This window comes from Nipponia nippon, unplaced genomic scaffold, assembly GCF_047370975.1.
Source record: "Nipponia nippon isolate SJK-2023a ecotype South Korea unplaced genomic scaffold, ASM4737097v1 scaffold_1, whole genome shotgun sequence".
Taxonomy (NCBI): Eukaryota; Metazoa; Chordata; class Aves; order Pelecaniformes; family Threskiornithidae; genus Nipponia; species Nipponia nippon.
In genome coordinates, this window is record NW_028262290.1 from 49,116,172 (window position 1) to 49,140,113 (window position 23,942).

Genomic DNA, 23,942 nt, shown 5'->3' on the forward strand with positions numbered 1-23,942 from the left:
TGTAAAAGGGTGTCAAGCTCACTGGAAAGAGGGAAGCAGAGCACTGCACATAAAGGAGTTTCCCTCCCTGGGTCCTTCCCTTGGCAGCGGTTGAAGAGGGCAGGCAAAGCCCAAGGACAGAGTACAGCCCCACGCTACTCCTCGCTCAAGCAATACACGAAGGCTTAGGCAAGGCTTCAAATATTGCATAACGACATTTGGCAGAGAATATCTATTAGAGGTCCCAGGAAAGCTATGTTAGCAAGAGAATTTGCAGCCAAATCCTACATGAAGCATTAGTTGTGCTGGATTTGGCAGACCTTTCTAGAAACCCTGAAAAATGCTGAGGACTAACTTTGCCAGCATTTTGAATCCAGGGTTACGAGTGCAGTACATCCCTATATTCCTGGCAGAAATACAGAAAGTTACGTTTGGCATTTTAACCTACATTCCAGTGAGAAAGTCCAGTTTTCTGAGGTTTCACAAGTTCTGAGGAACATAATACTCTTGGGGGTCTTCAAACCCTGTCTTGGATTTTAATATCCATTAAGTGATTGCTGCAAAGAATAGGATACTCTGAGCAGCGGGAGCAGCATTCACCTGTGAACTGGGCACTTTCCAACTATGGGCAATAACAGGTTAGATCAGAAAAGGAGGTCTTATAAGAATGACATAATAATATTTAAAAAAAAAAATACAGAAAAGGAAGCTATAAACTGGCTGCAGTTCAGGACTGCTGACCTCTTGGTGTTTTAAAGTTTGTTGACCCTTTTTATCTAGAATGACCAAAAAAAGATGAAAGTAAATATTAAATACTTATATTTGATTATTTAGTTCTACCTGCAGTTAGCTGAAAAATCTTGATAAAAATAAAACTTCTACAAATAATTAAGAATATTTCCAACTATTTGAGTTCTAATAAGATAGGGGTTTTTTTCCACAGTGCAAAGAGGTTCAAGTACCAGTACAGGGATATTGCCCATGTTTCATTAACAGGTCATCTGTTCCTCCTCTTTTAAATCATTTTAGTCACCTTTCCCAGACTACTGACTCTCACTGTGTTATCTTACTTCCACCCAAGAGGAAGGTCATATCTGTGACATTCTGTCTCCAACTGACATTAAAATTTGTCCATAAGCAAGCTGCAAAATAGTTTTCAAAAGTAGTATTCAAGCACCATGTGCATGCATGTGTGTATTCATAAAATCGAAAACAAAACACTCAGCTGCCCACACTTCTCATCCAGTAGACGGAGGGAACAAATGTGTGATAGATGCTACTCACCTTGATCAAAGCAGTACTGAAAGCTTTCTAATATTACAATGATGAGCATGCTCTAACAACCTACAGAGGACAGATAAACGCCTCTTCAGTTCATGAAAGAAAACAGCACCTTTACATCTCAGGAAACAGCTCGGAACAGCAGAGCCTCCTGGCAAGAAAATAACAAGCTAGCAAATTGGATAACAGTTGAGCACATATTTTATTCCCTCCTTGATTAAATAACTTAAGTTTTTCTTCTAGAATTCAATTAAGGAGTTGGCTGACCAGCTGGTCATATATATGTTACAAATAAGTAATTAACCACTTGATGGCAAAAAACAATGAATAGTACAGTTTATGATTTCATAATGTAGTTGATTACCTATAGAACAAATGAACAGAAGTTAAATTGTACCTGTATAGGATTTGCTCAACAAGTAAGACAAAAAAAAATTGAGCTTTTAAAGTATCCTTAGTCAAAATGTTACCATTTTTCAAAACCATTCAAAACTCTCTTCTGCCAGGCTGATATAGATTCTTCACAAGATTTTTTTGCCTTGATTAGACCAGAAACATTATTGAAGTTGATTTTAGATAATAAGATTGTGGTATTCTTTGGACATGTTGGCTAGATGCCAAAAGAAGTTCCAAATGACCATTACTGTGTCGTAGAGTAATGAAACTTTGTTCTGAATAGGCCCTACATGACAAAGGAAGATCAAACTTGTAATTACAACTGGAACAGCTGCAATGAACCTTATGCATGAACAAACATGCACAAATGTATGTGTTAATGATCTTTTCTGAATACAAATCAGTAATTGCAGTCATGTGCAAATAGACACTAACACAATATCGTGTTGAGTATCTGAATATGGTAATATTTCTGGCACATTAATTATGTCCACTTCAAAATGCATTTTGTAGGTAAAAAATTGTTGTTTTGTCTAGAGTTTTAATTTGAAACCAAATTACCAAAAAAGAAAAAAGTAGGCTGCAGCTGAAATCAAAATGTCTTTATTGTATCTTTTCAGAAAACACATTTCAAAGTAATTCATAAGTTTGAGTGTATGAATGCATTTTTTTAAACTACTTTACTTGCCGTAAAAAAACTTTCTTTAAAATCTGAGTGCAAGAGGCATTGCTCAAATTCACATCTTTCTGATATTACATGGATTAAAATAAAATAGTAAGTTTAGATAACATGATGTAGAACATTGCTCATTGCTCATTGCTATGAAAATAACTCTTTTATAGGGCTCTTTGCACACCTTAAAAGAGATATGATAGGAACTGGCTGGAGACAGAGTTACTCAGGAGGTCAGTTGTATTACCCTAGTCACTTGCACCCATCAATGGGTCATGCTGCCTCTCCAAGTGTTGTTTCTGTCCTTTCTCCAGAATTTTGTTGCTAAAAGTCAAAATACATTGTACTTCTCTAAATATATTAAAAATAACCTTGAAGCTAGCAGTGCTGAAATTGGCTCCATGCTTACCATCTACTGTTTGTGGGAAGTAAAGGAAAGACCAAAAGGAGACTTGGCTGCCCTCGACGAATCCAGTCCTTCTTGGACAAGACACTCTTACAGTGCAAGATAGATGTAAAGGCATTTTAAGCTGTTTTACATGACTCCTCCATCCACTTAGAATTGGAAGGGCAGGTAACTAGTGCAGGAAGCAGCTATATCATCTCTCTTAACTTTTTACCTGTGAAAGTGTGTTAGCCTCTGACAGACTCCCCTCAGGCAGAACAAGGCCAGTTTTTACCTCTTATGATAAAGGACTTCAGCACAGCACTGCAGACCTGGAAACATGAGAGCTTCCCACAGAACGTATTGAGTTAAACTTGTATAATTTGTTAAAATCAAATTGATTTTTTTTTAAAAGTAAAACAAAGTATTTATATGTTTCTAAAACAACTGTATTCTTACATGAGAGAGTCATCCAACATGTGATAGTCCATTAAGTTGCAAGACATTTGTATTCTACACCTGAAAAAACAACTCAGATCAGATGAATCCCCTCATTTTAAACTTTCATTAGAATACCTAATAAAGTATTGTGGGTTTTTTTCCAGACCAGGCTCTTCCCTATGGCAGGTATTCTAATAACTTGCCATCTTAATAAAGATACCATACTAGAATATAGTAGTAATGATAGTAAAGTCATTTTCCACTCAAGATTGTATGTTTGTACAGTAGGTTTTGCTCTCGAGGCAAAAAGTGCATAATAATATTAGATAGATATCCGACCTAACAACTTTAGGTAGCATTATATGAAACGAAAGGTGCCTCAGTTTAAGCTGAAAATAAGCCAGTTTGATAGAGTAGGGTTCAGATTTTAGTGCCTGTTTCTCATAAGAGGGATGTTTCCTTTTTGTAAATTAGCAATAACTTTAAACAGCTGCTGGGGCCTTGTAGAAACCTGACACTATCTAAACAGTCATTTGAGGAGGGCTGCTGAAACTTTTCTGGCTACTCCTCAGCTGTTGTGAAGCAAGTATGTACATGAGGTGCGTTAGGAAGTGATATTCTTTTGCTTCTGCAACAAAGAGAATTGCTTCAGTGCCTTTCAGCGTGGCATCACCAGGCTGGCAGTTTGCCATCTGGAAAACTGACATTTGCCTCCCCTGGGTCTGCTGAACAGCACTGCTGCAAGACAGCATTTGTACCTAAAGAAAATGGAAAAGGGAACAGCAAGCTTGCTGAGCACAAATGAGAGACCTGCTGATGTTTTACTTTTAAATAGCAAGAACTGTTGGCCTTTCAGAGTGTTTTTATTCAGCATCCTTTTTCATAAAGGTTCTTTTGCATGAAAAGAACACTGAATTTAGGTATTACATACTGGCCATCTCCTATTCCATCAGTCAAGCAAGAGTTATTTAAAGGACTAGTCTACTTTTTGAACAACTTATAACCTGAATCATTCAACATTCTTTTTTGTAAGAGACAGCAATAAGGGGAACATCAGAGTTTAAATCTGACAATCTACATTTCAAAAGGAGTAATTTTGGAAGGAGTTCACTTTGTGATAAAAATGGATTGTAATAGGATAGCTGTAGAGCCAAACATCATGACTTAGACTGAACTTTGTTTGGGTGAAAATTACTCCTTTGCAGAGCATTGAGAGTTCTATTACCTCTTCAGGTCTCAAAATAGAATTAGATGACATGGGTTGACATAATGAGTTAAGTGCTGGAAATAAAGCTGTCATGATAAAAAAGCTTATGATGCAAACACTGTTTAACTCCATCTCAGCAGTGACAAATTTAGCTCTGGATTAATCAGGCTATTTTCACGTGCTTTCAAATGTACAACCTGTTCATCATCGCACAGATGCCAAAACTTCTTTACTTTACATTTGCCAGTCATCTAAATGAGATGTAAGTAGTTCATAAGATGTGTTCTAGTTGCAGTGAGAGAGTAAATTTGATCCTTAATTTCTTTTTGTATTTCAGATTCTTTGTTGAATTGAACTGGGAAAGCTTCAGTGCACAGTTTACCTTTTTTAAAGAGAAAAGTTCCGATAATATCACTTTTGAGTCCAACGGGCAAGATTTAAAGGGAAAGGTGTTATATCTTTGTTACACCAAAGTACAAACATTTTTTTTTTAAATATGAAACTTCTGAGTCTTTCATGGGCACACTACTTAATACTTTTCATTTCAAGGATTTTTCTACTATTCACAGAAAAAAAAAAAAAAGACTGTCTTCTACTTCCTAAATATGTTATATATGCACAAATGTCAAGTCAAACCATTATAGCACACTCGGCTAGCTGCCAAAATGGTTGCATAACAGTCTGGTTTTTTCCTTAGAATGAGGGTGAAATGCATTTTAGCAAATAAATATAAAATAAATATTTATTTGAACACAGATCCAGATCATTGCAGGCCACCCCAGTCAGAGTGTAAATAATATTGCTTAGTTGCATTCTTTTGCATTGGTAGTCTGCTCATCCTTTTTTTGTTGGTTCTACAGACATAGGGTCGTCTGATACTTAGTTTATTTTTTATACACACAGAGCAATAGAACCAAAACATTTGTGACCCTGTTTTCAAGGAGTTTTACTTTTTATTCTGAATCACCAAGCTCATCCCCTCATTTCATGTCAAGCTCATCCATCCATTGAAACCTTAAACTGAATTTCCTTAATGTCCTGTGTTTGGAGCTACCCTGCTAAGCTTCCTCAGAAATATAAGATGCTCCTTTTCTTTGTTGTGTTTTCAATGTAAAAGAATTCAAGCTGGGTTAGGGACTGAAGACAAATGTATTTTTAACTGGAAATTGTGCAGAGCGCTGGAGCTTTCACCACATTTATGAAGTAGACATTATCAGACATGTTTACCTGGGATTTTCATATCATTTGTCTGACAGACTTTTAGGAGATGAAGAATGAACTCATCTATAGCGGTTTTTAGACCAGTCTTCTTGAGGGGATTTGAGGGTCTCTAGGTTTGATTTGGGTTAATTAATTTGGTTGGTTAAACTGTAAGGATTCTTCTACCTATTACTAAGTGAAAAAAGGGAAATGATTAAGTCTCCAGGAAAATACTTTTAAAATAAAAGTAGAAGCTGGAGGCCCCACAAAGGCTGTTAAACCCTGGTTTGTTAACTGACTATACAGTTACTTACAGAAATCTAGCTCCTGCTTTCAAATACTATGATCTAAAATTCAGATAATGCCTTTGAAAGGGAAGAAACAATCAAGTTTTTTAGTAAAAAATTGTTTGATTTCAGGTGTAGACTCATTAGGTAGCACTATGGATAGCAGTCCATAATCTGATCCTCATTCCAAAATGTCTTCACTCATCAAAAATAAACTGAATCATTCTATGAAGACAACATAGGTGGTTGGGCAATGCCTAACTTTGTCTGTATGTGTAAAAGAATAGATAAAATGATAGTAAGCAAAGATCAAAAATACTCTTAGGAGCTTTATATATGGCAGGATTAATAATGTAATTTAATGTTGGTTTTTTTGTAGATTAAGTTTGTAGTGTAGTGTTTGAATGTATGCTGCTGTTTGGGTTTTCTAGGAGTTACCACACAGTATACTTAACTCCTGATATAGTAGAAGAGGAATAGACACAAATAGATATCCAGGTTGCCTAAAGCCCAGAACAGGTGTTCTTTTATGTTTAACTGTTTCAGTACAACTAAGTAAATAAATAACTCTCAAAATTCACATACTGTAATACTTTTCTTAAGAAGATTTGCAGTAGTTTTTGACATTTTCTTTAAGCTTCTTCTATTTTTTATTGTTTGTGAAAGAAATTCTGCTACTGAATCATGACTATCATTTATTAATAATTAAGTTACATTTCCACTCAACTTTATTTCCATATGAACAGTGTGTCCTACCTGGGATTGTCAAGCAGGCAGCATGGCAGTCTTCCTTCCTTCCTTCCTTGCTTCCACCCACCCACCCATCCATCCGGTCAGTCTCCTCTCCTCTCCTCTCCTCTCCTCTCCTCTCCTCTCCTCTCCTCTCCTCTCCTCTCCTCTCCTCTCCTCTCCTCTCCTCTCCTCTCCTCTCCTCTCCTCTCCTCTCCTCTCCTCTCCTCTCCTCTCCTCTCCTCTCCTCTCCTCTCCTCTCCTCTCCTCTCCTCTCCTTCCCTTCCTTTCCCTCGCCTTGCTTGCCTTGCTTGCCTTGCCTTCCATTTGTTCGTCTGTCCTTCACATCTTGGGAGATTAAGTCTAGATTCATATGTAAGGATAACATGTTGCACATGCTAACATCTATATCTGTTCCCCAACATGCATCTTTGGTCTGTTTATGAAAATTGAAATTTTATGAGAAGAATAACTACTGTAAATGTAAAAGAAAAAAAATAAAAACAAAATCAGACTTATAAGAAAGCCCAAAATATAATTTTACATGGTAAAGTAACAACTAGAAAGAAAATTCAGAACACTTGTTCAACAGCACAGCCAAGAGTGACTTTTCATGCCTCTAGGAACTTCATGAAATGTTCAAACTTGCAAGAAGCATAACTGCATGACATGGGAACACTAGAAACTAGATAGCTTTGGTTGAGAGATCAACTAATATTAACACATTCATTTTGGAGTTCATTTTGTCAGTATCAATGTTTTTCTTAGAGTCCTCTCACTAGTGCTCCTATCTGCTGTGTGGTACTTTACTAGCTGGAAGGCAGGAGAGCAGCACCCCTGCAGAGGATACTGATGCTGCTCTGTGGATGGTCAGGCAGGGTGTACTAATGAACAGTGCATCTGGCACTCTCTCTGCTGAAGCGTGACTGTGTCAGTGTTGTGAGACACTGTGTGCCTCATTATATCCTCCGTGCGTGCATGCACATGAGTTTCCAATCCTACTCTCTTGATTTCAGCTTTTTACAGCTTAGATGTACTAATCAGATTCTGAATATTGGCCTTTGCTTCAGCAATCACTGCCTCAAAAGAAGGAAAGTGACAAGGCGGAATGATCTTTACCATAGGGATGGAGCATGCTATGGAATCTATAAATGGCACAGCCAGGATGAATAGTATCATTGTACTGGATTTTGCAGACAGTGCCAGTTGCTGCAGTCAAAAGGACATTGGAGTAAAGCAGTTAATAAAAGAGAAAGGAGGAGGGGGGAAGAGGTAGTGTTGAAAATCATGGAACTGAGAACATCACTGAAGCTTAAATGCTTTTTTCTCAGACAATGAACTGTCTGCATCAAAGTTAGTCCAATTGCATTTAGCTTTGTGCCTGCTGCCACTGTACCTGGTCACTGGATAAATAATGAATAGTGAGTGCAGACAAGGCTTACAAGGGCTCTATTATTCCCACAGTTTAAACTCTTCATTTAACAGAAATTATACAGGAGAGGAAGAAAAAAAAATTCCGAAGGAGCTAAGAAATAAAGATATATTGACAGACCAGAATGGTAAAAAATACCTCACAGAAAAAAATTGTTTCTCTTCTGGCTTGGTTTATTACAGAAATAATTAGTACAATAGCATTCTATAGCATTTTTTCATCCAAGGAGCTCAAAGCAACTTATAAACTATTAATTAAAGGTGAAAGTTCCTAACATATATAAAGCGCTCTGTCGAAAATATTCCATTAGCTCTCTTTGAAACTTGAGCCCTTAAATGATGTTGCTGAACCTGAAATTTTTAACCTAAATGGCAGACTTTTACAGGGTGATACCACAGATAGTACAGTAATTTCTAAGGTAGCTGCAGATAAGCACCCTGTAAACATTAAGGGGGAGGAAAGAGCACTCTGATTTTTATAGGCTTTGGTTTAGCGGTGCTTCCATGTATGATTTTTTTGGCTTAAGGGTTTAGTCCAAAACCACACCAAAAACAGCATTAGGCAAAAACACTGAATAAATGACTCCTAATTACCGACTCTATTCAGTCCAAATTTCCTACCTTCTCAGTGTCTCATATCCTCTTTCTTTTCTTCTATGAATAAACTGTACATGTATGTAACATATGTGTTTGTGTACAAGGAAGGAAAAATACCATTCTTTGAGATAACTGACGATGCAGCTTGTAGCAAACAAAAGTAACACCTCAGGACTTCATGATGAGGACCATATGCTCAAATTAGGTTAAATGCATTGTCTTCTTGGATTGTGGTATTTCCTCATGCCATCACCTCTGCTTTGCCATTTTTCAGTGTTTGTCACATCATGGGAAAATCCAGACCATGTACTGTTTTAGGATAGTGTCTCCCTGTATTTTCATTGTGGTATGTTTAAAATCCTTCTAAATTCTGGAAAAAGTTAACACTGACCGTATGACTTTGGAGCTCAGGTTTCAGTGAAAATCAAGACAGATCCTTCACGTGTAGAGAGTTAACTTCCTTTCATTACTGTGGGAATGAAGCATGGGAGAATTATTTATGCTTCACAGTGTCTTTGAAAACCTTCCCAAACTGATGTATTCTCTTAGTTGTTTTGGAAGGAAAGCCCAGTCCCTCCCCCTTTTACTCTTTTCTAGTCATTCTTTTAGGAGTGGTCTACTGTATAAAACCAAGAGCAATACTGAAGCAGAAAATAATTTTTCCCTTTAAAGTTCAAAGTTACTTTGACAAGGAAATTTCACTATTAAAAACAAACAAGCAAACAAAACCAGATGCAACTGGAAGAAATACTGTAAAAAGCTTTAGAAAGCCTGTAAAGGAAGCAGACAGCTTCTCTTGAAAACAATTACATAACTGTTATAATGCATGAACCGTACTGGTGCACTTCTAACTGTGTGCAAGTTCTGTGAGCAGATCCCTCTCTTGCCCTTTCAACAAATGTTATCATTTTCCAAGGAGCACTATCTCTGCTGCAATCTGCACTTACTCCACACTGACAGCTCTCCTGTCCCCACTGAGCATGTGCAGTGCCATTTCGGATACTGTCCTGTGTCCTTCCCTCTGCATCTATTGACAGATCTGCACTATTCTACTATCTCAAGTAGCCAACAGCAGGACCTGTCATTGAAGCAGAGAGGCTGTGTGTATCTGAGCTACTATCATGCAACCCCTTTTTTGTCCAATGACAGTGTCTTGTGATAAATGTTTCAGAAATGACATTTGAGATGACAAAGGAGGAAAACTCTTAAGTAAGAGATTACAGCTCCCAGTGTCTCCTGAGACACAGTGCTGTCAATCAAGGAGGAATATTTGCAAACAGATTAGAATGCAGGTGGTCCAAAATCAATGTATTAGAAGCCACAAAACACTTTCAATTTTAAAAAAAAAAGTCACATCAATTAAAAAAACTGCAAGGTATGCTAGGATTTACCTTATCAAACAGATCTGGGGAACTTCTAAAGCTAGTGCTAAATCTTGGATTGGGAGGAGGGTCTGTGATACAACATTATAGGAAAAAAATAAAGAAAACCATACAACATTGGAAGAAGGGAGACGTAGAAGAATTAAGTCACTTATCAAAGAGTTGAAGTATGGTAGCTGGCTAATAGCATAAGCAAGCAGAACCAAGGTTTGATTGTGCCCTCATGGTATGGGCAGAATGTGAAGTATAGCTGTGCTGTCCCAGGAGGTAACTGTAGCTTTCTGCAACACAAGTCAATCCTAACTGTTGCTTTAACAGTTCAAGGCTATCTGATCATTTAATTTGGCTTTCCATAAAACAAATAACTGACAAAGTCCAATCTGAAATTGCTAGTATGTGTGGCAAGTGGGAAGATACTTTGGGCACCTAAGAAATTCTTAGATGCTTATTTTGCTGTTTCTTTTTTTCATCTAGTTTATACACAATGCTGCAAGATAATTGGTCAGTCTGGCATTAATAAGCTAGTTGTATAATAACTGATTCTTAGCACACATGAATCATACATTCTTATCACTTTTTTGAAAACTGGTATGAAGAGGAGGAGTTATCTGAGGTAGAAAGAACACATTAATTAAGAATTGTAATGGGAACGGAAATCAGGGAAAACTGGAGGGAAGGGAAATTCAACTTCCAGAGACTGCAGTGTGTTATATTTCTATTTGCATATGATACCTCAAATCCCTTGGCAGAGGTTAATAGGAGAGGTAAAAGCTATGATAATTGGAGTCAGTCATGGACAAGATTTCTAAGTGAAAAAATAAGGAAAAAGTTCTCCTGAAGGGCAGATTAAAAAAAATTTAACATTCCAACCTGGACAAAGAAAAAAGGGCTCCTCACATCCCCGGTGGAGAGTGAGCACAGGAAGAGAGGGCAACTATACTAAAGAAAGGAACAAAAGAAACTCCCTAGGGCAACACAGACCCAAGCTAAGAAAGGCCAAGTTAACTGAGACATTGCAGTAGCTAATGAGGAACCTGATTGTTAAATATGCTTTGCTATTTTATCTTTTTTTTTTTAATCTGTTCCAAATTTTTCAGCTAAATATTCAGTTTTTACTTTTAACTACTCACACTTTTTCTATCAGCTTATCTGATAATAAGACTGAACAACCAATGAAACCCTTTAGGACTGCCCATTGTATCAGGTGATCTGACCTATTGAGGCAGCACCTGACACCCCCAGTGAACTGTGGTGTGAGCAAGAATGGGGTGCACTTATGTCCCAAGGGGCTGCACTTTGGGATTTGAGGATTGCACATGGCTGGCTGTAGATAGAGACTTTATTGTTCCAGAATATGCACATGGGCTGGGATGTCAGCCAGGCTTTCCCTAGTGAATCATTACCTTACTTTTGGTTAAAGCACACTTCTTCAAATTGTGTTTTATTTTGACTTGAAGACATTGAGAGATGGAGAATCTACCCATATACAAGTGCTGTCCAAGCACTTGCAGCTTATTGTGCCCTTTACCAATGAACTTAAGAGCCTTTTATTACCCTTGGTTTTATTCCAGTAAAATTGCATTGTTATTAACAGACCTCTCAGTATTGCTTTCACCAAGATGTGCTCCAAAACACTCTCTCTCTGCAAGGTATTTCCCAGAGCTTTCATGACGTCTTTCTTTACAATTCCCCTCTGGGCACTCACGTTTGTCCAGTGGTCCTTCTAGGAAGTGCTATAGAAACATGGTATCCTCTAGGCTAGGCCAGACTTCCGCAGCGGGGCAGTTGGGCCATTATACAACTCACTTCAGAGACTGGAAGGAGGAAGGGAAGAGTCTGGCAGGGAAATGTCCTTCTTCCCTCCCTGCCAGTTTGTCAGGGACTTGGTGTGCAAAGCAAGGTGAATTACATCCCAGTCTGTTAAACTGGTGTGTACCCTGTACTTGAAAGTCACCTCCAGTGGAGCTCTTCCTCGTCATCAATGAAGCCTACTTGCTCTGGAGAAACAATAGATCTTTACCTAGTGTCATTATGGAAAATGTCAGGCACAGCCACAGGAGGGAGCAGATTTAAGATCAAGGTCATCTAGAAATGACAGTCAGATCAACAGTCCATTCAGGTTTATATCCCATCTATATTTATTCCAACAGGGTGGACATTTGTATGGGCATTCTGTATTGCTTTGCTCTTAACGAGTATTCTGCATGCAGAGTCACTACAGAATCAGCCTCCTATATCAGTCTGAAAAATAATGTACTTTACATCCTTTATTCCTTATTTTCCTTTTTGTTTGTATGTAACATAGCCAAGCACAACCTGTGTTCTGGGAAAACAGTATGCTTTCTGTTCTGTTAAAAACAAAATCATTTCTGAACTATCAACAAGTTCAAAAAAGGAGAGAGAGAGCACGCACATGAGGAGGGAAGGACTGAAATATGTGAACACCATGAGGAAATATCTGTCTTCTTATAAACAATAAAAGAGAATATTGCTAAGCTTTCCTTATGCAAAATAGTCTACCTTTTGGATGCAGGGTCAGCCTGATGAATTTCACTGCATAAGGCAATATTCTGTAAATGGATAAGAGCTTGAAAATAGGACTTTGGATGAGTTTCCTCAACCATATTAGAGTCCCCACTGAAAAGCTTTACTGTCATGGCTCATCTCATTAATCTAGTATATACATTGCATTTTTTTTTTCTTTTACTGTGCAAGACTGATGTGATTCTATCTTTTCTAGTGATTTAGCAAAGTGATTGTGAAATTATTTTGCAACCACGAAATGGTTCAATTTCAGTTTTCTGTTGTACTAGGAAGGCAATGTCTAGTTATTACACTGACTTTCAGCATTGGGGGGAAAAAGTGGAATTAGTTGCAATACTAATTTACTGGTTTGTAAAATCTGGAGAATTTTTTTTTCCTATTCCATATCAGAATAAACCAAACAATGTTTTCATGATGGGGGGGGGGGGGGGAGGGGCAGTTAAGCAGCCACATGGAATTTGGAAGATTTTTCTCTATACAATCCATGAATGTCTTTTGAGAAATTATGGCTTCCCATTAAAAAATATAATAATAATAAATTGATTGCTATGTATGTAATTTTGTCTTTGTGACTCAAATTGAGATTAATTCCTATTTTAAGCCTAACTATTTAGTTTGACCCAAGCTGAGTCAAAGCATTTCTGTGTGACTTCTCACATGGAAGTTTTTGGATTTTGCCTACAGTTGGATTTTGCCATTCATATAGCTGATTAAGAAGTCCCAGCTTCTTTTATTTTATGAAATGTGACTTACATTGTTGACTGTCCAAAAATTAAAATTTCTAATCTCTGAACCTTTTATTTCAAGAAAACAAAATTTGATCTTCTAGCAGCAGTAGGAAGCATCTAGTTTGGATTGAAAAGATTTGTTACAAAGCCTGTTTTGCCTGCAACAGGGAAAGTAGAACATGGCAATGACAGCATTTATGCACAGCAAGAAGACTTGAGAGGCAACAAAGAGCTTTTCAAACTCACTTATTCAGTTGACAATTCTTTTAGCAAATGATGCAGCCGCACAGATTTTCAAGGGGAGAAGATGATGTAGCAAAAAAGGTCAATGAGGACTGCAACCAACTGCTGAGTCTTATCCAGCGATCAACAAGGAGATATTGATTCTCAGGAGGGAAAACAACATTCTCATTTGATTACAGTGTTGCAAAAAAGTTTCCCCATAAGGTTTACTGAGATCCAGGATCAAAACCTCATTATTTTGCATAGTTTATTTTTGTTTCAGGATTTTTGAAATGTCTTCTAAAGAGGACCCCCTCTAGCTACAGCTTTCTTCACGTCTGAAGCCAGCTTAGTGATAAAAAATGAAAAATAATGCTTTCTGCAAGGGAACATGATACAAATATTTCCATAATGAATACCAACTATCATATGCTAGCCTTTGTTATATTCAGGTTTCCTTTCCTGACCTTAGGGGAAAGTACATGGCAGCTGACCCAAAGCTCCCTCTGGGACCTGGGACATCATTTGTAGAGCATCAGTACTTTGACACAGGACTTCGGAAGCCAGTACCTGTTAGCAATCACATAGGAAGTCAATTGCCTTCCTCCTTCCACTTGCACTGGCTGAAATTCCACGAGGTGCAATGCTGGTTTTCCCTGTCAAGCCTGTGGCATGTGGCAGAGCTTAGTTGCCTCATGGGATATGTACAGTGTAAAGTTATGCATTAATAAATGTGCTAGCTGTATTAGCACAGTACTCACACAACCTATTTGGCTGTACTAAGAACTAGACCTTGCTAATGAGGCTCTCCTTGCCCTAGTACTAATTCTTTCAGAGTTAGCTTGGGAATTCTTGCATGTTTTGCTGTGTCCATTGTGATTACTCTCACCCCAGCAGAGACCAACTGTCATTCAGCAGATAAAATACAGGTTTGAATCTGGAGCATATTTTTCTGAGGTGAAGAGGATGGGTAGGATTTGATCCACAAATAAATTCATTTGAAGATGTTTTATTTCACTAAGAAAACATGGAATGTGTGTGATTAAAGCAAAAGACCAGAACACAGTTCAGCCATTATCTTTCTCAGATGTTGGAAACACTTTAATCCTGGTACAACACTCCCAGACTGCTGCTTTTAAAATAAACTATCATGTGACTCCACAAGACACAGACTTCAATGGAAAAGCCATAAGGGAACCTTTCCTTTGTCTGTGACCCTGTTCCTCTTCACCTGATCTGCTATAGGTATTTCCAGGGTCACCCTATAAGCCAGTCCACCCTACAAATAGTGATGGGATGAAAGTAATCTCTTTGTTTCTAGGACTAGTTTTCTAAGCCACTTCATTTCAATGATCACCATCACAGCATTGCCAAAGAAGCAGCTAGCATGTGGGAGCCAGTGAATGAGGATGCAATGGCAGAGACTGCTGAAGATGACCTGGTCCCCAAAGGCTGTGCTCTGTGCAGCAGTAGAGGAGGCTGCTACAGCACTTCCACCTCCACAGAAGGGCTCATGAACTGAGACAGTGTCCAGAGCCTCCCTTCTTTCTTTACTCAACACGCCCTTTAAGTCCCCTTAGATATCTCCCATGAAGGAATGCACCCCTTGTAAGTATTGTCTGTAACTTTCTACCTAACACTTCCTAAATTAGAGACTTTGGAATTATTTTCTTGAGGAAAGGAAAGGACTGCTGAGGTACATTAGGTTCAAGGTGAAGAAACTAATGCATCCTACTCATTGTTATACTTGGAATAGTTGCTTGCCTCGGCTTCCCTGGTGATTACTATAACTGGCAATATATTAAAAACTTAGCCTGAGTACTTCTATGCTCCCATGCATCCTGACCTTCAATCAGAACTTCAGACATAATTAAATGCTTCATAAAAACAATTCAAATATTATCTTTAGCCTCAGCTTGGGGCCCTACCAGTTATTTTGGCAGTCCCACAAGGGAAGAATTGCTTTCTGAAAGTGACTTTACCAGGGTGAATTTAAGACTAGCCAAAATAGGGAAATGCAGAACAGCTCATGCTGAGATAGACCATACATCAGAAAGAAAAAAAGTCACTGCCATCAAATCCCTCACAATGTTACCACTACACATTATCTTGTGTATAATCTCCATATGCTGTTGTGTAAAACATGAGAGTATAAAAAAGATCTAGCTGTGGATATTCCACCATATTCACAGTCATTTTTATTCAGTTTTCAGAATACCAAATTTGTATAGCAGTTAAATGATTTAAAAATAAAAGTTTCTGAGGTCATGAACCAGAGGAAGGAGTACCTGAAGAAATGCTCTGACATACAACAGTATAAGAGGTCTGTAGATATTTTTCCAAAACTCTGCCTTAGCCATTGGAAACCTCATTTGAAACATGCTGTACTTTGTGTGTCTGCCTTTCTCAAAGATCACACAGAAGTCAATATACCATTATATCAAGAGCAGATCAACACGTATCTTACCTGTCAAGCCTGTCAAGTCCTTCACTTAGTTTTATTACTGCAGCAGTTGAGTCAATGTGTGAAAACAGTAAGAGCATGAGCTTGTTCATGTATGGGCTAGACGATTGTGTTGTGACAGTGCTCTCTTTAACTTAAAGCCAACTATTCCTCAGAGATCCTTTCCTCAGTTCCTACAGCTAGTGAACACCTTTCATTCTTGGTGTCTGTTGATGTCTTTGTTGCGGAAATTCAAAACATTTGAATAATAAAATATAATTATTAGTCAGGTCCAATAGGCTCTCTGTAGAGTAACACTGTGATTTAATTACTTTTTTAAACCTGTGTTACAACCAAGTTTCCACCCAGTTTCCCAGCTTGGCTAGCCTTTCCCAGGAAAGAGAAAGAATGCTGTTTTCAGAGACTCACCAGGACTTTAAACAAAACAGTGAAGTTTTTAAAGTCACAAGTGACTCCAATAAGATGTAAACCCTAGACGAAATGTCTGGTTATAAAAAGATATATTTACATATATTTTAATGGCATTTAAAATAATTAAAACAAGAACACTCATTTATTCAATCAGACTCTAATTTGAGTACATGCATATTTTTTGAAAATAGTTTTAATTTTTTATATTTTTTACCAATAGATGGTGCTAGCAATTTCTGCATTTACTGAAATATCTGTACCCATTTTACTCAGCTCAGGCCCATAACAATCTTCTGGAACTGCTAAAGACAAACCATCTATCCATGTGCCAATTAAAGTAGGAAATGCCAGCTCACCAATACTCAACATTTTACATATTGAAAAGGCTAGTAGAGCAGCAAAAAGCCATCAGTAACTACCCACTGCAGAATATATGCAGTATGCAAATGAGATATCTGCTGTTCTCACTCCTCCAAGTATTTTCAAGATTTCTCGAATAGTCGCATCATGTTTTGCAGTCATTAGAGTGCATACTTTTAGCAAAAGGGATGCTGGCATCAGTCAAATTAGCTCCTCCATCAGCCTTCTACAGAGCACAATGAAAACTTAATGTCTTAAGCCCAAATCCTGCCAAGATTTTGCGCACATGCCTCACTTTATGCACTGGGAATAGTGCCGCCAAAGTCAATCAAGATGTTCACACCATGTAAAGTCAAGTAAATCTGTGATTGTCCATGATTTTGGAGGTATATGTAGTGTTTGTAGTGTTTGGAACTGAGTGTAGTGGCTCTCCATGGAAGTGGACAGATGTTTTCTGCAGCCGTTAGGAGGATGCATCCAGCATGGAGCATATTTTTACGAGATCCCACCTGCCCTAGACATCTAGGAAGATCACATTCAAAATTCACTGTTTAATTGTTTCAGTTCTGTGGATCAGTTTGGTTTGTATGTGTTCAGAGAAAGTATATTCAAGGTCAGTACAAGTGCAGTTTAAAAAAAGAACAAATTAAGAATAGGTAGAAACAATTTTCTCTGCATTTCCAATTTCCTCTAAAAACTTTGGTATGTCTAAAAAAACCCCAAAGAATGTTCCCAATATCTCACTGTCATCGGCTTTATTTTTCATCTTGCTTACAGACATTCTCAAAATATTTTGAAATAATTGAAACAATGCTGCTCTTCAGAGAAAAGTTGTAGCCCTGTGCTCCCCAGTTCATTTCCACGTGTAGTACACACTTCAGTGTGAACTGGCTTTACATAACATGGAATTAAGCCCTCCGGAATAACAGATTTTCACAAGGAGGTTGCAGCTTACAGACTTTGAGCTCCTGGGGATTTTGATTACCTGCAATTTCCTTCTATGACCTCCACTGTTTTGGGGGACCATAAAAAGGAATTGTGGACTTCCAAAATTTATTTATATATGTGTGTGTGTTATATATGTATAAAATATTTAATATATTGCTATATATTGCTATTACATATAATAAATTTTATTATATATTAGATTATAATATATATTATATTTAACATATTGTTATAATACATTATTATATATTATTACATATATAGACATGTGTGTATGAGTAGATATAAATATATATGTATACAAACATAAATAAGCATATATGCATATATTGCATCTGTTTATAAATATGTATATGTATATGTATATCATATACATTATATATATTGTATTATAATGCAAAGAATATTATCTTCCCTCTCCACCCATATTTATCTTTAAGAGAATGCCACCCTCTGGGAACATGTACATAGCAGCTCACATAACTTATCACTGTTATCAATATATGTCTACTTTTTGTTTAACTTATCAAGACATCATTACATTTATAGTAAGTGTAAAAGAAACATGAATTATTTCACTTTTCACATCTTTTAAAGGAATCGCAAATCTGAAAAGCTCACTCTAGAAAATGTTATCACTTCCATTATACATTGACATAGTGGAAAATGCTTTGGGAGATGTAAATGTGTTCTTGCAAGCCCAAAAAATAATTAGTATGGCCGAAAAGCTTAAGCTGATCCACATTTTATTCTTTTTTTTCCCTCCTCTCTCTTACTTGTAGTAAAACAGGTCTTAACATATGAACCTTGATCAAAAATGTCTGTGTCTGTAAATTGGTAACTGATGTAAAAAACTAGTCCACAATAAAACCAGAAAAATAGATAACAATTCTCTCAAAAAACTCAGTAGTGTATAATTCAAAAATAATGGTAATGAATTTTGTACATTAGAAAACACAAAAGGGTGTTCTGGATCTCCCTGGACATGATGATTTATCTTTCTGGATTATGTCAAAGGCCCATGCATTCTCCAGGTAGTTTGGGAGGTCCATTTCTGCTGTCATCATTGTTTCCTCAGTAAGAACCATTCCTCATGTAGAGGATCAGTGATCACAGCAATACATAGATATTTTCAGCTGTACTTCTGCAATGAAGAATTGTTAAAGAGAAAGCCAAACCAGCAGCCCACACTCTGTGTCATAAGCTCCCTTACAGAAGACCACTGAGAAGGTGCTCCAGTCACTTCTACTCACCATGGATAATGAATGATGCTCCTAAGCTGCTTGTGAAAGAAGGTGGTGCCATGAAAAAAGTTCATTTCCCATTTTTGCACTTGTTTAAGAATATCTTAATCTTCTTTCAATAAGGCTATGATTCCTTAATAGAATACAAATATTTATCCCTCAACTGGAACCCTGCTACCTTTTCTCACTGAACTGCAAACATCAAATTCACTCTCCCATGAAGTAGCGTTGTTGCTATCACTTGGCAGAGAAACAGAGCACACAATGCATGACTTAAATTATCCTAGGTTGCATGGTGATTCAGCACTGAACAAAATAGCTGTTTAAACACAAAAATTAAAACCAGGTCTCTCATTAGCAGTATCAACATTCAGATCCTTCATTATGGAACAAACTCTATGAACAGTATGCCTGTTTTGTAAAATAGAAGACATCACACATTGGTAAAAATGAATAGATGTTTACCAAGCACTGGATTCTGTCTCTTTAACAGTAGATTCCAATTAGTCCCTTATTATGAACAGTCTTTACATCCAAATGCAAATCACTGATTTTTACTTTTTTTTCGCCTTGAAAAAAATTTTTTGTAATACTGTGAGTTTAATATGTCTCTGAGGATGAGTATATATTTACATTCTTCCAATGTTAGTCTGAAACATTTGGGAAGCTTTAGGTCAGATGTCAGATCCAACATTTCAGGAGTGACTGAAGCTGAGCAGATAATTCTGTGTGGTTGAAAGCCACTGCTGTAGCTATTTCATGGTCTGTAACAATACTTGCAGGTCTGTAACAGTGCACACTATGTCCCAAACATGGTTGCTGGACCAAAATACCAGTGAGCATGGTATTTTGACCTAGTAGGAACAAATCGCTAAAGAGATTCCATGGCTTTGTTTATTTTATTTATTTAATAATAAACTAAACAACAACAGATTGTGCAATGGATTGTGATAGTCCATACTGTTTAGTTCCTACTACTCTTAATACTTGCCTTAGCCATGACCAATTCCAAATGCCATATTAACAAATAATGTGAAGGACATCTTGGGGGGTAGAACTTATCTGAGATTATTTCCATTAGTCTCCCTGGTTTAGGCAGGAAATAAATGTATCCACATACATGTAAGCTATTTGTTCTCAGATCCAGAGAACAGGATGTGACCTGATTTATTTTATAGGTATGTATAGATATAGCCCATAAATTCCTCCACATACCATCTGACAGTTTCCAAGGAGGTATAAATACAGTCTTTAAATGGGTGCCAAAAAGAACCCAGAACCTCAAAGAAACATTATACCAACCACCACACTTGTTTGACTGCTTAGTTTAGTGGTCAAAGTATCCTCCAAATCATTTAGTAATTATAGGCTCATTTAGGTTGGAGGCCACTTAGTCCAGTCCTCTGCTCAGAGTAATTTGAGTCAGATTGGGTTGCTCACAGCCTTGTCCAGTCACATCTTGAACAGCTCCAAGGACAGAGATGACAGGTCTCTTCTACATCAGCCTGAACAAGAAAAATAAATACTTGCAAGCTAGACCAAGGGTGTGATCTACTCATTAAAGTTTTGACTGCAATTACTGCTGCAATACCCTATCTATTCCATAAAACATCATAGCAAAGGTGAGTTGGAGAATTTATCTTCCGAGACTCTTATTATAGATGGGGTCTCCAAGGAACTGAGAAGAATCAAGATCTAAGCAACTCCACATACTGAGAGAGTCATACTGAGAGGGTTAGATAACACTGAAGCATAGGTTTTTGTAGCAACTGTGCAAGTGCAAGTAAGTGTCTAAATTCTAGATCAAAGCTAATCGATAATATCTGTTTTTCATGCATGTAATTAAAAATCACGAAGAGTAAGAAAAAGCCTCTGTCTAACAGACTGAAGCATCCTATTTAAGGATCTCTGACTTCCATGTGAAATATTTTAAGGGTTATCAAGGCAAAATTCAATTAACTTAAAACCACCAGTAGTATTAAAGCGTGAATGGGAGGGGCACAAGTACCCAAACTACTTTGCTATTGATCAGATTTTAAAAGTGTGAACTCTATCAGAAAGCAAAAGATAGCTAGTCAAAAGGCACAGAGAGGCTGGCAGGTTTTTGTCTAGCTTGTTCATTTATGGTGGTGTTCTTTTTTCAGCAGATAAAATGCGTTCAGACATTCCCACAAAGGAAATGATACTGTATGCCACTTTTTAAATAAGATAGATTAAAAGAGCTACTTTCACCACCAGTAACTGCCATTAATTGGTATGCTACAAGGGAGCTGACACATCCCTGGATGGCACATCTATTAAGTGTAGACTGCAATCAGTAAAATAGGTTTTCCAACAAACAACTTGTCAAAGCCTTGACACAAGAATTACTTATGCTTGTAGTCAGTCACTCACTTTCTCCCAGTTCAAATGCTCATCTTCTGCCCCCACACTGGAATCTGAAACACAGTGAAATGTGTTTCTCCATTTTTGCTTGATTAAAGTGCTAATCCATGGATAAGAACCGGATCAGTGAGTGTCCTAAGGACAGCACAACAGAGTCAGGGTGGAAAAGCAGCGGTGCAAGAATGCATCAACTTTCCACTTTTCTTTTCCAGAAGCTGTAATTCCAAGATAGTCTCAGCCTTTCTGTGGTAATAGATGTGAACAGAAAATGTCTTCCAACTGACAGTTCCACCATCTAAGCTTACTAGCTCAGCCTGGGTCCCTTTGATCTTCAGTCTTTCTGGAACTAAAAATCATTATCATGCTACCTAGCAGCAAATGCACATGTTTTACCTAGATAAATCTCTGGTAACATTCAGTGGCACGGCTGCTATTCATTGTAGATGCAAAATGTTCATTTGAGAAACTATTTTTTTTTTCTCTTATTTTATACTTAAATCTATGCATTCTTTGGCTTAAGTACTGAATTGTAAGTCTACTTCTGCATCTGGAGGTCTGAGTGGACAGGAATGATCTTTTAACTAAATTGGATAAGTTCTTTCTTAGAATGTGTGTGACAACATCTCAGAGTCACTATTTACTCCACCTTGTCACCTGGCTTATGCCTGACAGCTATTCCTGGGACTATGCATTGTAACACAATATGAAATAATAAGGCATAAGTCTGCTTTTAAGAAGCTCTCTGGAGCACTTTAAGGAGACCTTGTAATAATGAATACTAGGGGATAGGAGTCACCTCCCCAGAATTTAACATTTAGTACTTACATGCCTCTCGTAAGTTAAAGAGAGAGATTCAAAAGATGATTCATTTTAGGATGTCTCTTTAGCTGGTACCTAAAAGATTAACCACATACCTAATTGCCATGCTGTAAAGGCTAGAGAAAGTGAACGGCAGTCCTAGATAACTATTTTTAATGCTGGTTGACTCTCACCACTGGGGCGGGGCACGGGGTTGTGTGGCTAAAAAGCCAACCCAGAAAACCCTAATGAGGTAGATTTAAAAAGCTAACTTCACTGGGAAGGTCAGATTTTCCTAGCAAAGTCTCTAACAATTTGCAAGATTTAGGTTTCTCAGGTTCATTTCTAATGCCTTGATTTCATTTTTTCATACTTTTATTTTCACACGTAACTAACATATGCAGCCATGGAAAGGTTATGATTTTTCACTGGCAGACCCTTTTTTCAGCTTGAGAAGCTTTATAAAACTAAAGGAAGGAAATGATAATTGAATCACAGTAATTCCTTACAGAATTCTGTCACAAATAAAACTGAAAACTGGGTTCAACTAAACTTATACTGGACATGAATGCTTATTTCCACAATTCTGGCACTAAGCAGGGACTCTGTTTTTTGTTGAAAACTGGTAATTCTGGGGTATTCAGTTTTCTGAAACATTGGATTTTTACCAGTTTGCTGTTGTTTTCCTGCTTGATATATGGATGTAAGATACTTAAGACTTCTGTAACAAATTTAATTTTTAATCATGGATTTTCCAAAATAAAAATGAACTCTCCATAATATCAATAAAGCACATGTTAAATGGAATAAGCACTGGCTAACTAACTGTTCTCAAAGTAGTTGTCAAAAGGGAACATCTCTGAGCAGGGATGTTGCTGGCACTGTTTTTCAGTCATTAGTATTAGACCTGACCTTGTTCAATATTCCTCTCAGTGGTCTGGAAATAAATATCAAATCACTGCTTTTCAAATGGCATATGGATTTGTAGAGTTTCAAATAATGGTGCCTAGGTGTTCATTCCAAGCGACTGAAACTGTTGAGTACATCAGATCCTGACATTAAATGAGTCCTAATGTAGTCAAAGAAACAAGGTCACAGAGACTCTGAACTAGAGGCTGTATCTCTAGCATTTGCAACTGTATCCTAGAAAACTATGACTGTAGAAAAAAATCTAGAGTTCATAACAGAAATAAAACAATTCAACATGATCTCCCTGTGGGAGGCTGAGATAAATTGGGCTAATGAAATCTTTGGTGTTGACTTCCAGGTAGAGGCATGGCCAGTTATACACCTGTTCCTTTTTTAAGCTTGTCCCTATGAGTAGTCACTTGATAATTGAAGTTACTACTGGGGTGTTGAACATTTTCACAGCAGAAACTAGACAAGATGTGAATTAACTGTCTCATACTGCTAAAATCTGGAGAAGTTCTTTCATTAGAACAAAACCTACCAGTAATTTCTTTTCACATGTTCATGGTTTGGCAGCAACATGATAAGTGACAGATATCATAGATCTTGTCTTAGAGAAAAAGCTCCAAAGAAACACCCCTCCAAAATTTTGTCCTTTGAATAACCTATTCATATAGTCATGTAAAAGCCAGGCATGGTCATGTACCTTCCTTTGTTTTGGGGGTAACCTAAGCACTGGTAAGTACACATTACAGCAGCATTGACAGCATTACCATGGTTGTCATGTTTCTCTAAGTTAATCATGCAATTATCAGGACACCTAGTGTCACAACAACATTGGTATGTTATCTACACACATTGCAGACTAGTAGGACAGTGTTTATTAGCCCAGAAGACACAAGCTAAATGCTCTCTTTTAGATTAAAGGTGAATCATAATTT